Raw genomic sequence first — 19,850 nt, 5'->3', positions numbered from 1 at the left:
TTGGGCACGCAGGGGACGGCTGGGCGCGCGGGGGGCCGTTGGGCGCACGAGGGGCAGCTGGCGCGCGTGGAGCCGATCGATCCCCGCGGTACCGATCCCCACGGAGCCCATCGATCTCCGCGGTGCCGATCCCCACGGAGCCCATCGATCCCCGCGGTACCGATCCCCACGGAGCCCATCGATCTCCGAGGTGCCGATCGATCCCTGCGGTGCCATTGCCCGCTGAGCGGGTCCGCCCGCACCGGGCGGTGGCCGGCGCGCTCTCGGCGGGCGCTGCCCGCGCTCCAGGCAGTTTGGGGCTGCGGTTCCGTCCGCCGGTAAAGGAGCTGCGGGACGTTCCCTGTTCCGATCACCGAAGGTGTCTGTTGTCAGCAAATTACCAAGTCCTACTGAAATCCTCGCTCGTGTGTTCCGCTGACCCTGGGCCAGCCGCGGACCGCGCCGCCTTGGCTACGCTCTGGCCCGGCGGAGAGTTTGCCCCCGTTTCTCATCCTACCACAGCTTCACCATGACAAAAATCACAATTTTTAAAGTTATTTACAAAATGGGATAAACACATTGCTTGCAACTGCAGGTAGTGCTGTAGGAGGGGAGATTCGCTTAAATACAGTTTATTGCCTTGGGGCTCCAGGCTACAGCGCCGGAGAGGTGGCATGCACGCTGCCATGCGCCGGGAACGCGCTTCTCCCCTGTGCTACCGCCGCTGTCTATTGTGACAGAACGCAGGCGTGTTTTACATCAGCCTTTATCCGTCAGTATTTGACAGGCACAAACTTCAGTCAGTGAAAGTACAGTATTTTCCATAAATGTGAACACTTATGCAAAATGACGCTTGTTCTACTGCTGTAAGTACTAATTTAACAATGAGATTACAAGCTAGGTCAACAGCAACATGAAGATCTATTTAAAATACAAGCTAGTACATGGAGAAAATTATTTTAATGTGTACATACAATTAAGTAGTTTGAAAAAACAAAGTTCACCCATTTAATTCTAAGATCTAAAATCTTTTGCTATCTAAATTTACCTTAACATGTAATCACTTAAAAATTCTGGACAACATAATAAAATGTTGCAAATTAACAACATCCCAGACAAGTTAAGATCAAAGTTATGGATGCGGAGAGATATAAATTATCAATATGGAATAAAATACATGCATTCATCACCAAGAGACTGCAATAGTCTTTTGGAGTTGCAAATAAAATATTTTTAATCCAAGTGTTCCAAATTCTAGACTGCTACTGATACATTGCTTCATGGTTTGTGAAGTTCCACAATTAAGAGGTGTCTGGGATCACATTATTTAATAAAAGTGATAAGTTTTCAGTGTTGTTCTGCACTTGCTGCATATCAGCAGTGAGAGTGAGCTGGCAGAGCCTATGAATCTGATGTTATCAGCAGGTTAAACTTTGTCTGGAGGTTGTATTAATCCCACCACACTTTCCTACTGATCCTTCGTGACCCTGAAGGGATTAGAATGACAACACCTCCCCCAGAAGCAGGCTTGAGATGGCCAGAGGAAGCACGGGGAGTGCACGGGCAATGCAAGGAGCAGCTTGGGCGTGCCACGGCCGGGTTCCTTATGGCAGCTGACCCAGAACAGAGGCGCTGCCAAGTCTCACGTTCTGCACCACTGCAGCTCAGGAACTGCACGGCCATGGAGTGTGCAAAGCTTCATATCCTCAGCTATGAAATGCTCTCAAAAGGAAAAGGAGGCTGCAGCTGACTACTGCAGACTGCTTTTGGCATGTGGAAATATTGTTCCCTTGTATCAAACTTGCTAAGTTGTCCCTGAACCCGAGCAGACAATAGACAGCAGAGTTGATTTAATGCAGGGTAGAGATCAGAGCTAGACCATTTGAAGCTTGAGGACCAGACTGGATCTGTGTGCATCCTACAGAACCACTATCCAACTGCAGACCTACCTAAGTTACTAATGTAAAATCATCCCCCAGGCCAAGGAAAGAATGCATGCCTGCAGCAGATGTTGGGTAAGGTTTTCAAAGTAGTACAGGAAATTTAGTCATACATCTGCCAATGAAATTAACAGGTAATGAATTAAAAAAATAAGTGAAACTTTGAGAAGGTTAAAAGGTTGATTTAATTTATGCAGATATACATTGAAATAAAAAAGGATAAAATGGATCATTTTTTTAATCAGGGCAATAATTCCATGGCTATTGACTCTTTCTTCTCCCAAATGCTGCCTATCAATCTCAATTTTACTTATAGCTAAGAACTGTTGGCAGTTGAGCTTAATTTTGAATCCTTCAAAAGTTTCATTTTCTGTATTTAAATAATCCTGAATAAGAAAACATAAATAAGCAAAGGTTACATAGGCTTCTGGATCATCAGAAAGTTGGGAGAATTTCCACAAAGGACACACCAAGCAAGGGCTAGAAATATGAGAGTTCAAAATTAACAAAAAACTCTCATCTTGATTGCTTGGTTGGACCTAAGAAAACTCAACGACTTGTGCAGTAGAAATTTCGTATTTTGGTGAAGACCTGCTGGGTCTGACCTAGACTCTTAATCAAAACTATATGTGTGTGCATGTGTAGGTACATCCAAATGTCCATGCAACTATACCATCATGGAGCCTCAAGCACCTGTGGTGCCTGCCAGCTCTAGCAAGGAGAAGAGCAGTCTGACTCTTTTCACCTGCTTCTTTTGAATTTCTTTTCCCAGCTACAGGGGCTCAAGGCACAAAATCCTTAAATAGCCTTTCCTGTTCATCAATAGCTTGCTCAATCTATACTGTATCTATTGCTGCTCCCCTAGCTTTAATGGCATTTCCAAATGGGAATTCTGACAAAGTATTACAGTATTTCTTAGTAACAGGCATAGCACCCATAGCCATTAACATCAATAATTTAGTTCATCCAGACTTCCCTTAAAAATGTCTTCTCTCAGATCTTATCTACTGTTCATAAACAAGGGTGTCTTGAAAGGTATGATGACAGCAGTAGCCTGTCATAGGAATGCAGACATGGACAGGAGCTTCTGGGGTTGCAAGCCAGCCAGCATGATACATAATCCATTGTAGAAACTCCTCATGTTCTAGGTAAAGGCCACTAAGCTTCCTCAGGGCTACTGTTTGGTGGGAAGGCTGCTGCTATTTGCAGGGGGAAAAGGTTCAGAGGAGCTCCAGCACAAATACTGGAATGAAAATACCATTTTCTGGACTCATTTAATCAGTGTAAATAAGAAAAATTATTGGCTATTTCCAACTGAAGTACTCCTGAATTACAGAGGAATGACAGCTCTGAATCCAAAGCATAGAATGTCTATGGACGAAAATATAACCACTCTTTTCTTTATGCACTTTCCCTTCATTCCACCTCTAAGAACTAGAGAAGCAGTCATTGTCTTTCTCAGGTGATGAGAGAATAAGCTACTTCCTTGGAGCCAGAAAGAAAGCCTTGTTCATAGCCAAGGTCTGAATCCTGCTCTCATCAATGCCAAATCAGTCCCTTATGTGGGAGGAGACTTCAGACTTACTATTGATACTCATTTAATGGAAATGTCAGCATTGCAGACTAGTAAGTAATCTACCTTTAGCATTCATTATCATTATCAGTCCTTTTAATGAAGACTCAAACCACCCCATCACACATCTCAATAAATCAGCATGGCTAACACATGCCAAAATGCCATTTCTTCTCGACCCTCAAAGCAATCAGCTTATGCTGCTGAAGCAGGAAGCTTGTTTGTCCCCTGCATTGTTGTAATCTGGTGCATACAGCTGCAAATGTTGTCTTTGCTCACAAAGCTTCTTAAATCCCTTTTTTAATTCTACTAAACTCTTTGCCTTGATGACTGCCCACGACAATTGGATTCCGTAGACAGAAAATATACTGTGTGAAATCATATTGAAAACGTGTTCTGGAAGGTTTTGCTCTATGAATTGGGGCATAGAAGCTGCAATTAGCTGACTTCAATACACACTTGATGAAATTTCATTTTATGTGAAGCTCCTCTTGCCTCCATGATCTCTGCTACCCTCCATTACTCTTTATTCTGCACAGTTAATTTTCTGGTTCCTTTTCAAGTCCTCTGAGGCAAACCCTGCCCCTCAGTGAATGTATCAGAGCACCTGTGCAGCCATGCACATAAAAATAGGGAAGGAACAACACACACACAGATTAGCATCTTCCAACATACAGGACACCACAGGGACTCTCTGGACTCTCCTCCCAGGCTGAAGTCAGTAATTGATTTTAATGGGAGCAGGGCTGAGCTAATGCTGGCACTTTGGAAAATCCCACCCAAGGGATTCAGTGATATTGAAAGTGCTTGAGGCAGGTTAACTGCAGGCATTTCCACTAATGGGGAATGGCGCAGTTGTCTTTATTAATTTTCCTTCTCCAAAGTGCAATTAGAATGTATATATTTTTATATCCTTAGGAACAAAATAATGTAAAATGCTTCTATTTCCAGAGACTCTTACTGAAAGGCAAGAAAATGAGTGATTTTCTGCAGCACAGTTACAGGCCTTAATATCTATCACACTCCACAAGGATCTATTAATACTCTCTTGATGCCCTTCTTTTTCCTTCAGCTCACTCAATATGATTACAAGGGAAAATAAAGTCAACATGGGTCCCAGTCACAGCAGATGCACTGGCAATTTGTAAAGCAAGGTTTTTCATCATCTTCCTGGAGACAGAAGAACCAATACTTTTCTATCTGACTGTGCCTTCAAAACCAAGAGGAAGAAATTTCACTGGTGAGGATGAATTGGAAAATGGCCACTAAAATGGGGAAGAAAAGGTGGCATGAACTGGAACAAGGTGTAAACAACAGGAAGAGGGATGATGCAAACAAATGCTAGTGGACATTGTTATGGTCAGTTTTTGGAAAAGTCACTGCAGGGAAAATGCAGACTAAAAAAAGGAACCAAAGCTATGGCAACCGTTTTGCAAACAATTCTACAAATAAATACAGTCTTAACTGTCTCTGAAAACTATGAGGTTACTCATTCATAAAAATGCTGAGGTTCTGGCACATTATTCACTTAATACAAATAGTAGTTATTTTCCATACATTTATTCAAACAATACTAGAAATTTAAGCACAGTGGCAAACATTACCACTTCAAAAGATCCCATTGCTATAGTGTAATGACAGAAGCTTGGTCTTTACCATCACAGTCAAATGACAGCAGAGTATGAAAAGTTTTGCAGTCTTGAGAACAGCTGCTTTACATAAAAGAATCAAGACCACGATATGTTTAAAATACTGAGGGAGGTGAGTGGCAGAGTGAGGTGGGAAAAGAAACTCAGTTTGTTTCCTTTTGCTACTTGTCCTTTTTGATTCAGATTTTTCCTGAAAAGTTCTCTTCTTGCAATGACCTTCTTGATATGACTATACTGGCTCTTCAGGTATAAATGCTGTGCTTGATACCAAGCAGGAAGAGCCCCAGGATGACCCAGGCAGCTGCATCAGGCATTTCTCTGGGTCAGGCTGGAAAGTACTTCTCAGATCTTTGGAGTTCATGTTATCTACTTTACAGAGTAAGGCATAAAAAAGCAATGAGTAGTCACTTACCTTTCAGATTATTTTTAACCTATATTTATTTCCTCCATGACAACATTTCTCATTTTACACTGAAAATTCAGCTCATTTCAGAAATGACATCTTTTGCTTACTGAGACAGAAAAGGGGCATTTTAATGTAAATATTGAAAATGTTGAAATGTCCTTCCACACCTAATACTTTATATGCAGTTAATGCTCATTACAGAATAATTACCTGCTAGATCTGATTTAATAATTCTTAAAGCGTAAATGTTTTCATCAATGTGCAATAAAATAGAATTATTGTTGCCTGAGAGAGAACTGAATTTTGGATCTTCAAAAACGATCACTGTGAAAATCCAAAAGACTACATTTAGTTTCCTTTCTTTACAGAGGGAAATTCAGTCAAACCCATTTGTGCACTGGCCATAATTGCAGGGGGAGCTTTGTGTGGATGCACTGCAGCAATGTGACACAGTTTCTGGAGCTGCAGAGATAGAGTGACACATCTCTGGTATACTCACTACTGGCAGTGGTTTGTTTTTCCAGTCCCTATTAGCTGTTCTTCCCCAAATATCTTCAGCCACATCTTGTCCTAAGATCTCATCCTGGAAAGTGACTTGCTCAAATAGACTTTTCATTTCAGGAGACCCCTGGCACTAATTTATTTGCAAGACCAGGTAGAAGGTACAGCTTTCTCCAGAAGTTCTGTTATTTAACTGCAGCAAATGTTTACAGAGCAGAACTATTTTTTCCTGTCATTTTATGCATATATGAAATATTTGACATATATCTTTTAATTATACATTAAGATTTGCTGGAATTTCTGTCTTGACCACTTAAGTGATATTGGCTGGACCATCAACATTTTTTAAAAGAAGTAGTTTAAATTGGTGCAGTTGTTCTTTCAGTGAGTGACTGAAAATAGTTGTGGTAAGTTTCAGATTCTTTTTTTTTGAACAGCTGTAGATAACTGGACAGTAGATTTTTGAAGAGTAAATTTCAGCATTTTTATCATTGTACTTTGAAGCATCTACAATTTATTTTAAAATTCCCATTCTGAATGGAAAAGTGGAAAATAAATATTTTGGCACATTTAATGTGGCTTGCATGACATTTCTGGGCTTAGAGAGAGCTCTCATGATTTTTTGAATAATTTTAGTGATGAAGTAGGAAAAATTAAATGACTTAAGAATAACTGAAGATTTTTATTCAAGATTTGATGAGCAAAAATCCAAGCAATCCTCATTAGTAATTCCTTCAGAGAAAATTTCTTTCTTGAATCTTAATGTGTACTTTTGAGATGGAAGACTTGGGAGCATCTGTATAGGAAAATTCAACTGCCTTAGCTATCAGTGGGATTTCTCTTAGTCCAAGACACATGTGCAGTTATATACAGATCACCCATCCAAAAACATAATGTATGTTTGCATGTAATTTGTTCTCAAGTACTCAGGGATTACCTTTAACTAAATGAAGAGTGGGATTAAGTGAACATATGGTGTTAAGAAAGCTGAAAATAAAATCCCCCTCCATCGAGCTCTACCACACTTATATTGCTCATTAGGGGATTACTTCTAAGTCTGTGTGGACAAGCTTTCTGAGGAAGGAACTGAAAGGCATAAAGTTTCAAGGGTTATGAGACAAATCCTGCAAAATTATACTGCCTAAGTGAAAGGTACCTTGTCTTTTATTCAAACCTTGAAATTAATTTTTCACTTGCACTGTATCAATTTCTACATATAGAGAAAGAGAAGACCCAGTGGATTCTTTTGACTCATGTTATCTCAGGCAGGTTTTCTGTAAGTCACACTACAATCAGAACTGGATGCTGCCTTCTTGTTAAACATCTTTTTATAAATGCAATTGGAAAGCTCATAAGCCTACACTGAAGTGACAGATTTTCAATCAGAAAAATCTATGCATTTATTTTAAAAAGTTATTTGTGAAATTAGATTCAAACGATTCAAACCCCATGATTTTCCAGATTATTTACCTGACAACTAAGCTTAAAACAGATATGAAAAAACTTGCAACATCTATTGTGTAAGCCAACTAGTAACAAACTGGATAATGCAGTGTGAAAATAACATCAAAGGACAGAGTCCATGGTCTCCCAGTGACTCCATGGTTTTTTATTTAACTAGTATAGCCCAGTGAGTCCTCAGTGAGTCCTTCCCCTCACCTTGGAAGCACCTTACTGGCACTTCTCTTTCTTGAGCTGTATGTTTGTATGCTAGGTGATTCTGCTGGTCTGTTACTCCCTCCAGAGCCATCAAATCCTCCAAAAGGTCCATTCATGTTAACCAATTTGCCCAGCCCAGGACACCCTCATCACATGAGCTTCAAATTCTTGTAAAACACATCAAAATCTAACTATCTCTTCCACTTCTACTGATTAGTTGCCCTCCTATAACTGCAAGCTATCATCTTCGAAGAAGGAATAATAAGTTCTCAAATAAACTCTCTGGAGCAACCTATGAGGCCGCTGCTCAGTCCCTTACAAACCTCTCCCATGTGCACTCCATTTGGACATGTGTAAAGTAGCCAGCACCACCAAAGCAGCCAGTAGGAATACAAATGTCTTAGAGTAGCAATCTGCCAATGCTTACAGTGCACAAAATCTATGCGTGCAACTGCCTGTTTTTATTTTTGCTATTCTTGTCCTTCCTTTCCCATTTCCTCCACAGGATATTTTTCCACTTTTTTCATTGTGTCAAAACTCATTTCAGCTCTTTAGTAAAACTTATGTCCCCTGTCAAATATGTGTGAGTATCTGGCATAAACAAGAACTGGGAGCAGAGGCAGGACCTGGGTTACCACACCCCTGCTGCTGCTTGTGCTGTCAATTCTGACTCAGGCAGCAGGCAGCAAATCCCACAGATGCAGGCTGCATCAGCTGTGTGTGAGCAGTACACCTGGTGGGCAGCTGGGCTGGCTGAAGTGGCCAGCCTGGAGACCCTCAGCTACTGAGCTACCTGGCCAGAGTGACAGCTCCTGCAGGGCTGCTTCAGCAGCTCCAAATAGCTCCATCCATCTTATTCCATCAGGACAAATTTTTTGCACAGGATCCTGAGTTCTGTTTCAGTACAATAATAAATAGAACATAATAATAAAAGAAGCCTTTTAGGGGCTTACCCCTGCTGATTTACAAATGCATTGGGGAACATTCAAGGTGACAGGCTGTGCTCAAGTGTCACCAGAAATGGGATGTGGCTGCAGCTGCAGGCCCGTCCCCAGGGCACGTTACGTTGTGGTAGCAGTGGGGGTCACAGCTCTGTGAGCTGGGCTGCATGTCTGCTGTAGCATGGCTGCATGTCTCCTCTGCTGGGACTCTGGAGCAGGAGACTGGGGCCAGACCCCTCAGTCTGCAGGAGGATGTGGAGGGCTCTTAATGCACTGGATGTGGCAAGGTTCTTAATGCTCTGGCTGCTTCCTGGGAAACTCTCCTCTATCACAGCCAAAAAACAGTGGTAATTAGGGTCTGTGCAGCTGGGCCAGGCTGGGGAAGTGAAGATTCAAACTGCATCTGTGTGTCCTTTAAATAGTTTATGAGTGGTGCTCACTTTGGGGTTTGTTTTACAACCAAGCAGAAACCAACCCCAGCAGTACCCCATATGTTCCTTGTCTTTTGTTTGCTTGGGCATGTTTATTGTACAGGTTTACTTAGGATCTAGCTATGACTATGTCATGGGTTTGTTGTGTACATTGTCCAAGACATGAGACTGAGCCCAACACCTGTGTTTAAAACATTATGGCTGTCTGAAAAGTCAGAAAAATGGGCATTCTGAGCTATTCTTACACCACTGTAAACAATTTTAGCTAGCTAAATAGAAATCCTGCCACTAAATACAGGTGTCAGATTGCAACCAGATTCTCAGCATGCCAAGCCCACATCACTGTTGTTCTAGACTTCCTTTTCACTAAGTAACCTGGCAATGCCTTGTGTTAAGCAGCTGATGGCAGAACTGCTGTTACTTACTCACTGCTCACCTGTCTGCTCCTGTGCAGTTCCACCTTTCAGAGTGTGACAGTGGACTCACAAATCTTCAGTATGTCTGGGGCATACTGAAGGAAGAGGCATAACTTCTCTTCCAGATAAGAATGCGCCCAGAGCCTGAATTACTGCTGCTCAGAAAGTTGTCTGCAGAGCAGTGAATGTATTGAAGCTCAGACTTATCCCTTGGAAAGAAATGTCTTCCTTTCAAAACAGATAATTCTCCTTCTACCATATCCTTTGGTACAACATCCCTAACCCCACCTCTCTGTTCCCATCTTACCCTTGCCCTCTGTAAGCTATGTCTAATCAATTTGCTGTTTCTGTTGACCCATTTTTGGACAGGTTAATTACCATCATTCAATCCACTGTGAAGGTTCAGCCTACTTGCAACCTTCTGTAGGTGCTTCCCACTTTAGGGTTTCAAGATCCAAATGGCTCCCTAAGTGTTGATGTATTTTCTGCTCCTTTGAACCTAAAGAATCCACAGGTGGACATGAGATTTATGCAAGCAACACATGCTGCTAATTCACTAGTCTAGTGGAAAGTCTAAGGCTAGTTCCACTGAAAGCCTGTGCCACTATATGAGTATCAGTCAGAGAAAGGAAATTTTAACAGCCTTTATAACTCTAACATATGAGTGAGTGTCCTTGGAGGAAAGTATTTTGGTCACTGTGGCTAATGCTGAGCTAGTGTAAGTGACATGGGTTAAGCATATTTATTTTCCTTTGCATTAGTTGTCCCTGCAGTAGGACTGTGTTTGAACAGTTGGTAGATTCAATCCAGCACAGACCTGGCACATAGTTTCCGGCTACATCCATTCCTGCTCCTTTTTGGTCAAGTGTCATGTGGGATTAGCACAATAAATCTAGACTACAGCAGAGAAGCAGTGTTCATTTTAAATTTTCTAGAATTATTATTTTGTGATGCAGACCAAATATAGCTGGAACCCAGTGTTTGTATTCAACTTGACTATGTATTTAACTTTGCCTTTCCCACTGCAATGTGTAATCTGTACTAAAGAGAATACTTCTGTAGCACAAATTCCTTTCTGTCTCAGTATTAATTGCTGTATAAAAATAAGGTCACTCAAGTAGTACTTTAAATTTAGGTGGTGGTGTTGTTTGCTTCTGCAAAATCAGTCTTGGGTGAATACTTACCACTTACCACAGCATTGAAGACAGGACTGGAAGGGGGTAAGCCAAGGGTGCTTAAGGTTTCACTTCATGAAACTGAGTTTCTGCTGAAGCTGAAGCGGAACCGCATAAAGCTAGAAAATATTTCAAACCTGGCTGCTTAAAGTTAGGAATCTATGTATCAATGACTAAATGCAATGGCCTGGTTTTCTAAAATGGCTGACATTCTCATTGAAATCAATAGGCATTGCATATGCTTAACACCCTGGAAAACCAGGCCGCTTATATTTAGAGATTTAAATATTTGGAGCTTAAATTTCAACTACTAGAATTAAAAGTCAGAGTATCTAAAGCCTATTTTTAAGTAGGATGTCTGATCTAGTGCTAGAGGTTACAGTTAACTAAGATAAATGGTTCCTTTGCTGACCCCCCACTGCCTCCAAAAACATTACCCTTATACTGAGATACCTTAGCTGTACCCTAGGCCGCTAAGCTAGAAACTTGGTTTGAGAACTCTTCTTGGAAACCCTTGCTACAACAATGTTAGCCCTAACAGTCAGCATTTCCATTCAATTCTAATGCAATTGTTATCAAAGTGCTGTTTGGTCCATTTGGTTTAAAAGAAAGAATCAAGAAAAAGTGGCTGCACAGTTTCCATCCTGGGCAGAGGTACCATTGTTCTCTGCAAAGAGCTGGGTGCCTGGAGCCTCAGTGCTCCAAAGCTCTGCTGTCTGGACTTCCAAATGGGGGAAGGCTGAGGGTATGGGGAAAATGACCTAGAACAGCTGCTGACAGGCAGGACTGAACTGGCATAGTCATTCAAACACATTGCCCAAGCCCTTTGCCAGTAAAGGCCTAGCCAAAAGCAAACACAGATAAAGGAGTTTCCCTGCTTCTAATCCATGAAACAGAAACCTTATTTGCTTCTCAGTGCTTGGCCTGGGAGGATAAACAGGTGATCTGCTTTTTTGGTTTACCATTACTATAGCAGTTGGCTCCTCTTGAGGGTACGGAGGCACTGGTTCATATTTCCCACTCAGCTCTGAAAAAGGGCAAAGGACTGCTTTGCTTCAGTCATTGGGGGTTTTGTGGCTGCATTTGCACCAGGAAAAATCATTATACCACAGGGTGGAACTTGGTTTCATCTTTCTGTTTGTCACACGGGGCATTAGAAGACAGTGCTACTTTGCAGTCACCGCCACATAGTCCATTCTCTCACCATTAAGGAAGAATACTGGGTTATTGCTTCAAACATTCATCAATGCATCACACAGAGCTCTGCTCATAGCTACCAGTTTTATGGATGCAGAAACCAATCTTAGCTTGATACTTTGGCCTGTTTTTAATAATGTAGTGTAGGTACCAGCAGTGTAGGACCCAGGCAAGTCTCTGCAGTACTGTGTAGCTTGGCCCACGACCCAGCAGAAGCAGAAGCACAGCCCCAGGGATGTGGAGATTGTCATTTGGTGCTAGTTAAAATCACAGTCACAGTGTTTCTGGAGTCTCAGTGATACTCCTGCATCTGCACAACTATCTTTAGTATGAACTTCCAGCATGTAGCCCATTATTTTGCATGCTAGAATAGGAAAGGTCCCTTAAACAAATACAAGTTCTTTCAAATAATTTACTTCATCACCAATCATTATTTTGAAATGTTCTTGTAAGCATGGGATTCCTACACAATAACATTTTCTGTTTTTGTTTATTTCTGCCGCAACATCCAGACCTGGTGATCACAGCCTGCTCTCCCTGATTTGTCTTGTGGAAGGAATCTGAAGAAAATCACTACAATGCAGGGTCTATTTCTGCAGGGTTTGAAAAATTATTTAAATAGCAAGTACTGCCAAGAGATTGCAGGAGTCTGAACCCTATTTTTAAAATATCATTTGGACAGTGCCTATGGTATGGTCCTTTATGTTCTAGAGGCCAAGACTTCCCCAGTTGTGTAAAACGAGCTCTCAGAAAGTAGTTGTGTGTTAGGTCATCACTGTACTATTCAGAAGTGGGGAAGGCTGGTGCTCCTGCATCCTGCAAAGCCCTGACTCCAACCCACCTAACACAGGAAAGACTCTTTCTGATTTTAATGGGTTTTGGATCAGATCTTACCCATGGGTAGTAATAAATGTTGGTGTGACCCAGATTCAAGAATGAGGTCTGCTGGGTACTGAGTAAATACTGAGCACTAGTGGGGACCATGATAACAATGCAGGCTCCCTAGAGCAAGCTCAGAGCACTCTGCATGACTGAATCTGCCTCGAGCCATGACCTGCATCTTCAGAAATCTTTGTGACATTGGGTAATTTATTCTTTCAATACATCTGCAGGGAAAACTCTATGACTAGGTTATAGGAAAAGAAGTAGCAAGAGAAGCAGGTGTGCATTTGTGCCAAAGAGCTGGAACTTTTGATAAGTGTGAAAAAAGCTGAGGATCCACCTTCTCTCTCAAAAAATCACAAAAAAGCAAAACCAGGCCTTCATTTTCTTTTATCCACAAAGAGATTTTGTCTGAAAGCCAGAATTAAAACTCAGAAGTTCCTGGCTTAGACCAAAACCCTGCTGTGGGATAGTGTTTCATTATAGAAGTTACTTATCTACCAAAACTATTTAAAGACAGGAAGTGTTATCTGTGGTTAGGACTAATCTTCTCTGTCACAAAGCCTGTCTCCCAAATGAGAGATTAATGCAGAGTATAGCTTCCTGACAGGCAAGAAGCATCGTATGGATTTTGTTAATTTCTGTGGGAAGAAGCAAAGCCAAGTAAATTGCGTCGCACGTTGAAACGCTGTCAGCTAAAAATACCTCAGCTCAAGACTGCTCATTGTGCCAGACTTGATAGACAGAAATGCAAAGAAACCTCTATCACACCCCAATGTCCATGTCTACCTTGCCAAAAAGGCGGAGTGACCAAAATACTGGACATGCAGCAGAAAGTAGGCAGCTTCCACTTGTCCTGACAAACTTCAGTGCTCCTTCAAGAAAAAATGAGAGTGCAAGAAAAGCAGGGCTCAACAGAGAGGTGGAGCAAACACACGGAATGTCAACATGGAATAGCAACATCAGAGATTCTGGTTGAGGAGCAGAGAGAATAGAAGAAAATGTGACAGCTTTAACTGGCACCTGCTGCTTTGTGTCCTCAGTCAGCCATTGGCACCTTGGCCACACACACACAGAAGGCACAGTGAGACCTGACTGCAAAACATCCTCTCTGGGCTCTTGTCATGCTGCCAAGTTGCAGATATAGTGCACTGCCCTTTGTGCACATTCACAGAGGAGAGGAACTTGTGACAATAACCCAGGATAAGATTTTACTTGTTGAACTTGAAGGAAGGAGGTCATCACATACATCTTTTGTCTTCCCAAATGGGGCTGCCTTGTCTGCTTTTCTATTTGTATAGCCGTCTACACAGCTGAAATATTTGCTTTTTTTCCTGTGCCCTGCAGCCAGTGCAACACTATTTGAGCTGGTAAAATGCCAGACTCTTACTCAGTAGTAAGACTGAGCTGGTGATCTAGTTAGCTTTGTTATGTTATTGTCGGCCACAGCAGCAATATAGCAGACATCACCACCAAGATCATCAAAGAGAGCATTCACTCTTAAGGGAAAAAACAAAACAAAACTGGATCATAAATTACAGCATAAATCTATTTCTAGCCTAAAATAATATCTACTATTATCAAAACATGTACCCTAGAAAAAGGTCAGGGCTTGACATGCTTGTTTTGGATGATATGATGTGCTGCTGTTGGTAATGATATGATTGGAGCCATATGGGATCTCCAGAAAATTGTGTGCTAATTATTCATTAATGTGATCAGTTCATGTGTACCTAATGCCTGACTTTCCAGTGCTGATGTACAGTTTATTCCTCAGCAGATCAACTACGTGTGAGAACTTCAGGGATAAATACGGCAAGTCATTACTTGAAGACAAAGGAATCTGTGGTGTGACTCCTTTTCTATTCACCTTAAAATGATGATGGGATTGTAAATTTCAAATTAGAATTATTCCTGTTTTAGTGTAGGAGATGGTTTTTGAAGCATAAGACAATAGAATAGTGTCTTGTGTGCTACAGCCTGAGTGTAACACCACAGGATCAGCCTAGTGCAAACATCCCCTGTTTATCTTAGCAGGACACGGAAAGATTATTTTTAATCCTTTGAGTGCTTTGTACCTTTAAGATGGTATTTCTGAAACCATGAAAGACTCATTATGACATTAAGTATTGATTACTTACAACACAGCTCACAAAATGTTTTTGTGCTATACTATTGAACTAATACAGTTCATATTTTCACTCTTCTTTAAAGATCTCAAGTTTCAATGATCTGATGGGCAGCTTAGAGCTCTGACACACTTCTTGTCCTCAGTTATCCTTATATGCAGCTTGGAAGGGCTGGGCAGTGGCCAACATCCCTTCCAGTCCCCAATGACACAGGCTCAGACATGAGAGCTGCATCAGAGCTGCCTATGAAACCACAGGGTAATCACACTGTACACTGTGAATGGCTGCACCATTCAAGTAGAACTGTTTCGTGCATTCATTACATGTTGTGTTTGGAGAGTGCACTCAGGATCTAAAGGCACTGCCTGGCAGCTCAGCTTCACTTCAGAATGAAAATAAGGTGTATCTTCTATACTGCAGCAGACATGACAAATGAAACCATGCCTCAAGACACAGCTGACCTTCTCTGTGTTACTTTTTTCCTCTGTGCTGCTTTAGACTTTTCAGACTGTCCCTTATGGGCAGCAGGCTGTGGGTATGTGTTTCTCTGCAGATAGCACCGTTCCCTGCCTTTGAAGCGCCCTCATGTTGTGGTTTGCTCTTTTCTTTATTCCTTCCCATGTAAATAGAGGGGTGAGTGCTTTATAGATAAGGGCTGGGAAATGGCTGAATGTGTGTGTCTATGAAACATAATCAAACAAAATGAAAGCTGGGGCTGACCCTTGAAATTTCACTGCAAACATTTTCATGCATACAAGTGGCTTAGTTCACTTCAGATGGGCTGCTAGTTTCATAAAGGCTATCTGTGTGGAAGAGAAAGCAAGATGGACACTTTGTTTATTGATATGATAATGCAGCTAGCTTGAGGCTGCTACACTGAGACTGTGATAAAGGAAAGATAGCAAGTTCATAAAGTGTTTCATTTTAAAGCTTGTAGAGTATTATTAGCAGAGCAGCTGTAGCTTTTTATATCATTTCGTAATGCATGTGATTTGGCATTTTGAAATTAAAACCCTTTTTATGGCTGTCTTTTGTCCCATACATTGTGGCCAAGAGCTCTCCTTTTCCAGGGCATTCTCTAACCCAGCGTGCACTAAGACTCAGACATCTTTGAAGGGTAAGGACCTTTAAAGCACAAAACCATTTTCCCAGAAGAAAATTAAGTGAGTTTAGCAGATTGAACTAACTAGCACTAAGGAAGAGGCGGCCTCTGTTTTTGCATCCCTGCAGTGGAAGAGCTGAGACATTCCAAGGCGTGGCCCTGGCAAAGTCCAGTGCCCACGTATTTCTGGAATGAAGGCCAGCTGCCTCCACCTCTTCTCACTCACACATTGAAACAGTCCGAGCCATCAGGACTTGCAGAGAGTCCTGCAAATAATCTCAGGGGAAAGTAATCTAGGACCTTTTGCTCCTAAAAAAGAGACCCCAGAAACTGGACTTGCATTATTAGAGGACAAGAGAGCCTTTTGAATGAAGAACAGAACCTGAAAATTCTTTATGCTTTCACTCCTGAAGGACCTCCTGGGCATTTCACCTCAGCCATTAGTTCTTCCAAACAAAATCAATGCACATTTAGAACTCATCCTGATTGCTTTAAACAAAAGGATGGGCTCATGGAAGTACATAACTGTAATATAATTCCTAGGTCACAGAAAGGGTAAAGGTCTCCTGCCACTAGGTTCAGCCACAAAACCTGCTATCTTCCACCAGAAATATGAAGTAGGTTCCAGATCATTCTGTGAACTTGCAAAAATCACTGAATCATTTCTTGGTTCAGTTTTCTCATCTCTGAATAAGGAAATCTTTTTGCAGAGAGAGATTTAGCTTAGAGAAACACGGAAAGCTCTTTCTAGTCTGAAGGAAAATATGACAAGTATATGACAATGTTGTGGCATGCACAAAAAAAGCAGCACTCAACTCAGCTTTCCTGTAACAGTCTTGTAAACAATCAGCACCTTTCAGTGGATATGCTAAAATCAATGACATCTTCACATATACAGGTCCTTTCGAGGCTCAGCTGCCAAACATGACCTTGTGAAAACATTACATTCCTATGAAAAACAAGTCTGGACACTGACTAAGCAGTACTGGAAAATTACACTTGATCTGGTAGATGGAGAAGCATTAGATTGTTAATCTCTTATCCCTTCAAAGATCTTGTCCACTCAGAAATGAAAACCCATTGTTACCTTCTCGCTGGATTAACTGTTGACTACCTAATGTCTTTCATTCATATGCCAAAGCCTGTGCTGCATTGTGCCTTCTCTTCTCCCACCTAAATTACTGCTGAAGATAAAGAGAGCAACTGCTCCCTGTAAGCTTCTACTGCCTGCAGGCCATCCTCTCTGAGCCACCTGTGAAACCAGTCATTTTGCCTTCTCTTCCTGCAGCAGAAGGCAGGTTCATACAGGCTCCCCCAGTCTGTCCCTGCATATCTCTCTCTCCCCCTCCAACTGCAGTAATACCTTTGCCTGCTGTGTTTGTCTGGGGGGGGCTACAAACCAGCACAACCCTGCCCAGGATGGCATCACCAGGTGCAGGCATCACCCTGCATCGGTCCCTATTCTGCTGCTTGCCTGTGTAGTTCAGGGACACCATCTGTCCCTTCCCTCACCTTCCCAGGCTCATTCCAATCCCCACCCACCTGCACCCTAATCTAGTATCTGGCATTTAGGTTTGACTGACTTTCAAAGTATAAATGGGTCAGGTCATTTCGCATAGGCTGATAGGTTGTGATTGCAGCTCTTCGTGTGCTGAGTCACCCTGGCAGCAGATGTCATCTGCTTCTCGTTTGAGGGAGAGGCACACAGTAAATTAAAAATGCAGTATGCACTGCTAAAATCTTATACAGCTGTATTCAGTAGAGATGAGTGGGAGTTCAAGACAGTAAAATTACAGGGGGTTCTACTACGAAGGCAAAAATTCAGGGGAAAAGCTTTTGTATAAGCACTTAGTTCAGTTACCCACGTGTGCTTCAGTAACTGGCTAAATATAGAACACCCAAACTATTGGAAAAGCAAAGAAAATGGAGACCTAGGGAAAAAAAGCCACTGATGGTGATGCAGGAAATACTTTTGAATTAAACCATTCCGCTGCAGCCTTTGTAATAGTCTCAGAAGACCACAGTTGTAAAAAATGAGTCATTCCTGGGCTCGAGTGTAACATCGGCTTGACATTATTGACGAGGGATTGCAAAGGATCCATGTGGTAGTTGGGTAAACTGTGTTTGTTTTACAGACATGTATAAAAATACACATCCCTAGAAAATCAAAGCAACAACCACAACATACCAAAGAGTTTTCATAGGAGACAGAGAGCCTAATTCTCTGAGAGCTGGTGACCCCAGCTGCTCTCAGAGCTGAGAACGTCACTCGCTGTCAAGACCTGACCCAGAAGAAAGGAAATCAGGGCTGCATTTCATTATTTTGGCACAACAGACTTCAACAGCTGCAACTAAGGTTAACGAACTGCAAGTCAACTTCCAGAGGCACAAACCACATCAGCTTTCCCTCAGAATCAGACACACTTGTTTCCCTGAAAATCTATCAGAATCATTGCAAAAACAAGGTCCTTTGTATGTGGCTCAAGCTGCTGGAGTGGAAAAGACACCCTGAGTAAGCATAGGTCAAATGGGGTTAAGCTTGCTTTCTTCCAGGAGTTATCTGGAAAGGATTAGAATCCAGCAGCACCACTGGCCACCAAATGTGCTCAGACATCTCAGCTGAACTCTTGGTATCTTCCAGCAAAAAGATTATTTTTTGTTCCTCTATTTGTTCTCATATATGTTTACAGTACTTACTGGCAGTTGATAGTGGAAAAAACCCATACTTCTAGATTTGTATTTGTTAGAAAAAGGGATGTTTTTACTGAAATAATTGCCTCTTTTTCATAGGAAAGAAATCAGTAGTTTTTTACTGGACTGTGCAGCTTGTTGGCTGACTACCTAGGTTCATGGTTACAACCCTGTTGCACTCCCACACTGCAAATTCTCAAAGCAGTTTTTAACCTTTATACAGTCATGATTGTAACTGTAAATGTCCTGTCTTCTTCCTCTCACTTTAAATCACCTTCAGCCTGGTATCTCACTCCAAATGCAACGGGATTTCAGGAGAGAGCAGCTGAGCACTGTTCTGTCTTTTACAGCCTTTAAGACAAAGATTTTAGAAGTTTTTACAAGATTAAGGATTTGTTGGGCTAAGTAGTGGATTTGAAATACCTAGTTCCAATGAACAAGATTCAAGGCAGTAATTTCCCAGAAGGTGGCTTAGAAATGCCCTCCATGTGACAAAGAATCCCCTCCATCCCCTCCAAAAACCTGGGACACTCACGTGTCTGACGTTTGTCAAGCTTCCTACAGGTTCACCTCACCCCAGTCCACCTCCACACTGCCCCTGCAGGAGTCAAGCTTGCACACCTTCCCACGTGGTGTTGGGAAGCAAATTTCACACAGCGGAACTCGAAAGCACTTCAGATCCTACCATGAGATTTGGATTATTTTAATTTTGTAGGGCTTTTTTTCTACTGAGATCTATTAATTAGCACATTTGACTAGACTGGAGGAAAAAAAAAATTTAAAAAATAGACTCCAGGGAGCCATTTCAAATTAGAGCTCATGGATGACTTCTATCTTCTTTTCCAATGATATTTGCTCTTTGAAGGCTTGGGAGTCTGTTTCAAATTTACCAAAGTGAAAGCTATTATATTACTGAAATCAAAGTCCTCATAAGTAATTTAAGAAGGTGAGCAATAGTTTTCTTCAAATGGTCATGGATTGCATGGTCTTGTCTGTGAAATTTCTCTGGAGAGAATGTCATGTCCTGCAAACTTGCCCTAAGTTTCCACCATTTTATTCTGCCAAGGACAAGATTGGCCACAGGGCCCTCCTCCTGCTGTAGTTGCTGTCACCTCCACAGCCTGGACAGAGCCCTGGAATAGAGTCCTTTGCTCCAAAGTGGTCCTAAATCAAGTTTTG

Source organism: Zonotrichia leucophrys, chromosome 7 (assembly GCF_028769735.1).
Source record: "Zonotrichia leucophrys gambelii isolate GWCS_2022_RI chromosome 7, RI_Zleu_2.0, whole genome shotgun sequence".
Lineage (NCBI taxonomy): Eukaryota > Metazoa > Chordata > Aves > Passeriformes > Passerellidae > Zonotrichia > Zonotrichia leucophrys.
This window is presented reverse-complemented; position numbering follows the sequence as displayed.